Raw genomic sequence first — 7247 nt, forward strand, 5'->3', positions numbered from 1 at the left:
CACGAAGTTCAGACTTGTGCCCGACAGGAAGACAGAAGTCAAACTCCCCCAAGGCTGCTAATCTGTAGCTGATTCTCAATCTGTGAAACACACACACATACACATAAACATACTGGACCATTTTAAGTTGCTGAGTTGTGGAGTTATTACCCAACATTATTTAGCTAATACCAATGCCACCCCCCCCCCCGAAAAGAGCAAGCCAAACAAAAACAGGTCTATTATCATAGCTGGCCTTTCCTTTGCATGAGAGTTATGTGGGGTTTGGTTGGGGGCCACATGACCTTCAATTTAGGATATGAATCAAAATTCAAGTGGATCTTATGACTGTGGGCCAGGTTTATAATCACACCACTTCCCCCAGTATGAACAGAGCCTACATTAATGACAGTCAGAAGATACAGCACCAGAGAAAGCCCATGTCTTGAGTCTCAGATCCAAGCCCCGTGAATGCATACTGCCTCTGACATTGGATATGAAACCCAACTGGTTTCACCTTCTGTCAAATGAGATCAGGAACCTTACTTCTCTAGATCCAGGAAGGAATTAAATAGCAAGGCCCAAAGTGACACATGAAAAGCAATGTAAAGCCCTGGTGAGCCCACTGAGGCGGCAGGTGGCATTTAACCTCCTGAATAAGTTGAAAGCCGAGTGAGGACGTTCAAGAGCTTTAGTAAAGTCAGGTGGTTTGCAGTATGGCAGTCATACAGCAGTCTGTCACTAAATTTTCTCCCACTGTCATTCTGGCCTCTTGGGGAGTGTGTCCGTCTTGTCAGTGTGGTTGTCTAGTAACAGGGCTTTGTTGTAACTCCTCAGAGAAACTGTTGCATTCACAATCATGCATTCCCTTCTCCGAGGCTGTTGGACTGTCCTTTTCATGCCTGTATTCAATGCCCTTATTTTTCAGATTCTTGGTAAGTAAAGTAATCAATGAAGACACTTACCTTTGCTAGGATAGATACACTTTTTACATAAGCATACCTTTTGTGTTAATTTCCTTTTCAATTTTTACACTTTAATCTAATTTTTAAATTATTATTGTTACTATTTGCCGGAAGCAAAGACCTGTATTTTGAGATCTGTATTTTGTTTACAGCCATCTTAAGCTCACAAGTTAAGTAAAATATTTACCTCTATCCCCTCTGCAGGGTCTAAGAAATCAACCTGGCATCTTATCTCCTAGCGAGACCTGCAGGCACCGAGCTTCAGAAATGATTAGCATTTTCCTTTGTTAGTCAACAGTCACATACCCTCAGTGTTTACTTATCAGTTAGGGATGTCTCTGGACCTGAATTCCAGCAGACCTGACACCTCTCCCCTCCTTCTTGCCCATTTGCTATATAACAGCTTCTGAAAACTAATAAAGCACGGTTTGATCAGAAATCCTGTCATTTTTCATGTCTCTTGTGCCCTTCCATTCTTCTTCCATCTCTAGGTTTATCAGGGACCCTCCGTTTGTATCCCACTGGCCGGGATAACTATTATTGTTGCCGTTATTGCAACTGGGTCTTGCTCTGTAGCCTGTTCTTCAACAAGACATCCTCCTGCCTTAGCCTCCCAAGTACAGGATTGCTTGCACTATCATGCCTAGATCTTTTAGGTTTTCTTTAATACCAGCTACAATAAGATATAATTGCTATACCATCAAATGTAAAGTGTGTCTGAGTACAAAAATCTGTTACTTAAATGTGCCATATTGTTTATCTGCTCAGAAGTTGGTGAGCATTTATGTTCCTAACTTTTGGCCATTATGAATAATGATGCTTTTTGATACTATCTTTTGAAGAACAACATTTGAAAAATTTGTTAGTGTGGTTTATTTATTTATTATGTGTTTTATATAATTTTAAGAATCTATTGTCTAATGTCTGCTGCTAAAAGTTTCATCGTTTTAGTTCTTGCATTTGGGTTGATGATTCATGTTGAATTAACTTTTGGGCAGGTGTTAGGAAGGGGCCCCAATGAAAAATTTTGCAGTGGAAATCTAGCTCTCCAGCACCATTTGTTGAAAATGCTATTCTTTCTTTATTAGTGGACTTAGCATTCTGATGAACTTTCAGCTCACACAATTCCCCCCCCCCCGAATCCTTCTTTGACTCATGTCTCTTGTTCCCTATCTTCACTGTCTTGGCTACAGATTTATTATGTTTTTTGTTCTGTTTTGCTTTGTTTTCTCAGAGTATGAATATTTCTACTACTTTCTTTCTTTTCAGGGCTCTTGGTTATTCTCAGGCCCATGTAGATCCATGTACATTTTAGGGTAAACTGCTGAACTTATGGGAAAATGCAAGGTTGAATTTTGAAAGGGATTGCTTTGAATCTTCAGACCAGATTGAGGAATGAAGTTAAACCTGCCGTCTCTACAGTTAAGTTTTCCAAACTTTTTGTATGAAGTGTCTTTCAGTTTAATTATGCTTTCGTTTATTTATTTGTTTATTCATTATAATTTTTAATTTATAATTTTTAGTGTAGTTTGTACTTCTTTTGTTGATTTCATTCTTTCACGTTTATTCTTTCTGATAACTATGAATGAACTTCAGCCTGTTGTTAGCTGGGTGCTGTTGGTAGGCTCCGCCTCAGATTCTCTGTCATTCAAGGATGTGACCTTCTCTCCAGGGCCTGGGAACACCTGGGCTCTGCACAATGAAAAGTGACGCTGGAGGATTACGGAATCCCTCCCTGTGTGGTCTTGTCTCTAAGTCACACCTGTTAGTGTTCTGGCTTCTGTACTGGCCTGACCTTGGGGTAAACATCCTCACCTGTAGCCACTAGGAGTCCCTCCTGTGCACATTCACTGTGTTCCCTTTCAAGAGGGCCCTATTCACCTCTCTTTCTCTCACTGTCTCTATTTGTCTGTGTGCTTAGTGACTTCCTTGACCAAAACAAAGGAATAAAGTACAATTAATGTCAATATTTTTTGTCTTGTGTGGCCACTGAAGTCTTCATATAATTAACTTAATGTTTAGTTAATTATTAGAAACATGTTTCCTTAAAAATGTATTAGACTGTGTGTGTGTGTGTGTTAAGTTCAGCATACTGGCAAGTGGTTCATATCGCTGCATTAGCCTTAATCCTGACAATTCAGAGACGCAAGACTGTCGAGAAGAGGACAGAACCATCAATTCTCAAGTCTGTTCTGGGTCAAACGACAGTCCTGAAAATATGCTTGTGCTCCAAGGCCATGGTCGATGTCACATAGGTCATTTCTGTGAGCCTGTTCTTAGCCCCAAGTGGTACCATTTTCTCCAGCAGCCACAGTTCTTAGTAATTGTCCCTGTTCATGTGTGACAGCTATCCACGTGGGGACGCTTATTCTCCAGGAGAACAATAAACTCTGTATTAGATCAAATAAAGACAATGGTCAAAACTAGAGCTTTTCATAGTTTTCCAAAAATCGAATTGTGCCACTTCCCTAGGAAGATGAGGCTCCTGCGAAACTCCCACCCCTTTTCTCTCTCCAGGGATCACTAAACTGCTGGCTTTCATAACAACCATGGTTGCGATGCTGATGGTTCTCAATGCTACCGAAGGCCCAGAGAGAATGCGATGGGGGAAATTACCATGTTGTGATGCTACACTGTATGAAATTCAGTTAGTATTTTTTGAATAATTGACTCTTTGATTGCAATCCTTTAGTGAATGTCTAATGCTCTAAAACATTGATTCTGACAGTTTTCACTACTTTTCTCATTGCCTTCATAGAACAATGGATTTCAGAGGACTTTAGAATAGTCGATTACATATTAGCGTTCATTAGCTGTGTTTCATTACCACAAACATAGCAGTTAAAATATGCTCACTTATTGTCTCATAGTTTTTTTTTATAAATTAAAGATCTGTCCCTGAGTAACATATTTCTGTAAAGAGGCATAAAATCAACAAATTAGTTGGACTATAATTATGTTCAGGAGCAAAAGGTGTGTGTTTTTCATGTTCATTTAGGTTGTATGTGGATTCAGTATCTTGCAGTTGTGAAGGGGAATAGCTTCTACTGGATCTTAGCTGATAGAGACCACCCTCAGGTCCTTATCCTGCCTTGGAAGCTTATTCTGGTCAATAGAAATCTCTCTCCACGTGGGGACCACGGGAGAGGGTAGAGGAAGGGAGAAGAGTGGAGAAAAATAAATAGCTCAATAAAAACAAAAAGAAACCTCTCTCCATCCTGTTCAAATGTGTAGTCCTATCTATAACATAATATAACAATGTGTTACATTTGAATGTGAAATGTCACCACAGGCCCGTGCATTAATTAAACACTGTCCCCAGTTAGTGATGGTATTTTGGGAGGTTGTAGAAACTTTAAGAGGTGCAGCTTAGCCCAAGAAAGTGGGTCTCCAGGAGGCGAGGCTTGAGAAATTACACCAACCCTCTGGACCATTTCTACTTTATCTATGCTAGGAGGCGAGCAGCTTCTACAACATGGATGCTCTGCCTTCCCAGGTGCTCTGAATCAGTGGGGCAGAGCTTTGTGGACTGGAATCTCCTGAAGCAGGTGACAAAATTAACAATTATTCTAAGTAATCCTTTCCAATGTTTATTCTAAATGGTCACAGAAAAGGTGACTAACATACCACAGGACCACCATCCTATCACAATCCCAGGATTTGCTCACAAGGGGTAGGGGATGAGGGATTATATATCAAGAGGTCTGAGCGCCATCTTAGAATTGCACTTTCCAGAGTTGTAGTTACAAATTCTTGGGCATTCATACTAGAGAGGTAACTTCCAGCTCTTTTCCTTTTTTGTTTGTTTTTCGAGTCAGGGTTTCTCAGTGTATAGCAGCCCTGGAACTAGCTCTGTAAACCAGACTGGCTTTGAACTCAGAAACATCCACCCATCTGCTTCTGCCTCTGCCTCGGGAGTGCTGGTGTTAAAGGCATGCACCACCACTGCCTGCCTGCTGATTTTCATTTGTACCAGCACTGATTTATGTAGCAATTTTCACTTGAATGAATCCAACTAATTCAGATAAGACCCCTTAGGTATATGTTACAGAGGCATTCCTAAGCTCAATTTAGAGATCCAAATTATAAAAAAAAAAAAAAAAAACAAAACAACAACAACAAACAAAAACAAAACAAAAAAAGACCAGGCAGCGTGTATTGCTTGCTCTAAGTACTCAGCTGTTGAGCATCGTGTTCACAACTCTGACTCCAAATAGGGAGACCTGTGTTCTGCTTTTACCAATCCGGCAGAGCAATGGCCAGTCCTCTTGCGCTCTGGTTTTGTTCACAGAGTATCTTACTACCTAAGTCCTCCTCAAGTGACTCTGTCTACTGTGCTATGTCTCCCCTGGGCTCCTGCACCTCCTGCCTGTGCGTTTGAGGGACATACCTGAGCACGGAAAATAGTATTAAGCAGCAGTTTTGATAAAATGGAGTTTTCAGGGGTGAATCGTAATGAAAATAGCTGTAAAAGTCCATTTACTTCCAGCAATGTATTCTAGAAGCTCCTTCTGGCCCAGCTCAAAGCGGGCAGGCCGTCATCCCCTGCGGAAAGGAAATGGGATTTTTATTTTCATTTTCGGAGTGCCTTGAAATCAGCAGTCGTGAGCCAGGCAATGGGACCTTGGTAAAGACCTCATCAGGAGGAAGAGCAGAAGGTTTTGGAGGAAGCCAGGTGTGGAGCATGCGTACTTTCACTTGAATTCGCTGGCTTTGGAAGAAATTAACCATTTACAAGCTGTCTCTCCCTGCCTCTGTTTAATCCCCTGGTTCAATGTATCTAATCATCAGAATGAACGGAGTTCTCTAGGGGTGCAACTCAAGCCTTTTCATTACTTCTCTGTATATTGCTACAGCAGTGCAAATGGGTATCGTGGTCCTCATCAATTAAACCTTCAAATACGGGAAGGGCTTAAGGATGTTGGTTTCCAATCCAGGGTCTGTTTTCTGGCTTCTGCGTAAAGCCCCAGCTGTTGGGAGAAGATGTTCCGTTCTTCTTTAAAGACTTTCCATGTCCCAGAGCTCGCAAATGCGCATGCTCAACTAGAGTTCAACACTCACGTGCCCTTCAGCATCCTCCCTTCCGGTTCTGTCTGCACACTTCTCTGTTCTAAGGGAGCTCCCACTGCACCATAGCTACGCCAGGCCAGTCTCAGGTGCTGTTCTGCAGACACTTCCCTAGACAGAAAGTGAAAAGGCTCTGTTGCAGCCTTCCTCTATGCTGAAGAAGAATCAAGTCCCACCTCTGGTCAGTATTTCAAGGAACGTTTATAGTCTTACTTCCTTTGCTTGTTGCTATTATAAAATAACCAGTCAAAAGCAGCGCAAAGAAGAGACAGTTGATTTTGGCTTACAGTTTAAGGTTATGGTTCAGAAGCAGCGACTTGGGGCAGCTGTTCATATTGCACCCACAATCAGGAAGTAGAGAGCACAGTAATGCTCAGCTCACTTACTCTAATCAGTCCAGGACTCCAGGAAGTAGTCCGGCCATAACTAAGATGGGCCTTCCCACATCTGTTAACACATCCAGTTTAATCCCTCCAAGGCGTACCCAGAGGCCCATCTCTCTCAAGTGATTTTAGAGCCGGTCAAGTTGGCGCCTAACACTATCACGTTTATATTTCAACTTTAGCTGTCTGGAATACGGTCACGAGTACAGAAAATGTCTATGGATAACTTACCTAGATATGATAAAATGAAGGCTAAACTGTACCTTCACTATTCAGAAAACGAACAGCTTTGAGAACTTGGCAAATAACACATGTGACCAGCCCACTCCTAAATATGGGAAATACATGTTCCAAATCTTAATTTCCTTTTCTGTAGCAAAGGGGCCATGCAACATATTGCTAATTGGGTGACATACTAATGCCAACAATTATATATGTATGTCAGGTCCTTAAAAGTAGAACCACTGTCATAAAATCTTCATGTGACAGGAGGTACACTGTTCTAGTCGAGCTACAAGGACACTTTCTAGCTCTGATTGATGTCTAGATTTTGATCCTTTTGCTTGTTTTCTTCAAACATATAAGACCAAACCTTGCCCCAGCTTAGTCTTCCAAATGCCATGAAATCAGCAGTAACACACAAAACAAAGTTCATTGTTGGCTTCTAGTTGAGTTCTTCTTGGAGAGAAAGGCCGTGGGTTGCTATGCTAGAAGGGAATGTAGATTGTGGTTCTACAGACACAGGGAGGTGAACAGAGACAGTGGGTGATAGTTTTCTAGTGGACAGGTTACGATGAGTTCATAGATACACACCAATAGGCTGCTCCCTACCCCAGAGGACTGGAGAAAAAGG

The sequence above is a fragment of the Microtus pennsylvanicus genome, chromosome 2, assembly GCF_037038515.1.
Source record: "Microtus pennsylvanicus isolate mMicPen1 chromosome 2, mMicPen1.hap1, whole genome shotgun sequence".
Classification (NCBI taxonomy): Eukaryota; Metazoa; Chordata; class Mammalia; order Rodentia; family Cricetidae; genus Microtus; species Microtus pennsylvanicus.